The following is a 1,685-nucleotide window of genomic DNA, read 5'->3' on the forward strand; positions in this document are numbered from 1 at the left end:
GCTTAAAAAATTTAATTATTCAAAACTGATTTATTCTTATATGCAATATTTTAAGTCACTCCAAATTCTACCATTTAATCTTGGTATCATAAAATTAATATTTAACATAAATTAGCATAACAGCTTTCTAGAACAGTGAAAGTATGCAGAGTGTAGAATTTAACATCCAATATTAATTAAACATCTCTGTAAATACTGCGATACTACATTTATTCACGTTTATTTAAAAACAAAGTATATATCGTATTAAAACGGAAAACAATAATACCTATTATAATTAAATAATAATCTTATATATGCATCTAAAATAACTTTTTCCTGAATTAATGTCAAAGGCGTTATTTATTTAGTCTCCTCGAAGAGATATTAATAGTTATATCAAACGATTGTATTTTTCGGGATTTCATACGAACATCACGAACTCTGATACTCAACATAACCTCAAAATATCTGTATACACTGCATCGACATGTAGGTACATCGATAAGAATTCCACTGAGGTCAAGTTTGTTTACCCCGCGATGCGTGTGTATTTATAGCTTTCCTGTTACGATCCATTCGGCGGTGCAATGGCACCATGTGTGAGACTACATGCCTAACAACAATTGATAAGATATGATTCTTTTTACGGACATTAATATCACAGCGAAATTCGAGAGTCCTACTGAACATAAAAAATTTTCGCACAATAAAATTCAACACTTCCCAGAAACATTTTACTTCGAATTTCCGTAGAATACTTCGAGTCGCTTTCGTCGGTACCGCCGCGTATCTTTGTATGCGTGAAACACTATAGAAGAGAAATGACGAAGAACGAAAGGAGAAAAACAAGCGAGTAAAAATATTTGTGTATATGCGAATATTAAACATTTTTCATAGCGAAAACTTTGGTAAAAACAGATATGCAACTGCTTGTAAAAGAAATGAAAGAACTATTCTATAAACGATTCTAAAACGAATATATTACTACTGTGCAACTAGCACTCGGCCATTGAGCCGAACAGCAAACAACAAATTGTACGCTCAAATCAGTCAACGCGCTGCCACTATGTAACATAGCTACATATTGTTGTAATTACCGTGTGCAAGGCTGAAGGTGGATGCTGCACAGAATCGTTATGTCCCTTGCAGAATAACAACAATACAAGATTATAGCATTTCATACAATATCAAGTTAAACGAAACATCCATCCACCATGCGGTATGGTGGGCTTACGTGACCACACTGATTCGCCGTCGCGACTCGTTATAGATCTTCGCTTATGCTATTGGTCCTTGCTCGAATAACAATAACCAATCGCGTGATAGTTTGGGGCGCGGTTCATTTGTGTCTCAAGTGTGTCGATCATCTTTAGCTTCTTAATATACGTTCGAAATTCAATTAAATTTCTTTAACCTATCCTCTCGGTTTCTTTTAGTAAAGTGGTTTTTATTATCAATTAGCTTAGATTATTGGATCACAAAATTGTTGATAAGTTCACAGATACTATTGATCTGAATTACTTTTTTAAGTATATCTACATTTCGAAAAACAAAATAGTACTTCAGAAACATTGTGGAATAATTAATTCGTTGATAAATGCACTCTATTGTTCGATAATAAAAAGTATATATGTATTTCAGTGAAATTCAACAATGTGACTTATGTATACTTATTTATTCCATATCATTTATTCGTTCTACAT

The sequence above is a fragment of the Habropoda laboriosa genome, unplaced genomic scaffold, assembly GCF_001263275.1.
Source record: "Habropoda laboriosa isolate 0110345459 unplaced genomic scaffold, ASM126327v1 scaffold561, whole genome shotgun sequence".
NCBI lineage: Eukaryota > Metazoa > Arthropoda > Insecta > Hymenoptera > Apidae > Habropoda > Habropoda laboriosa.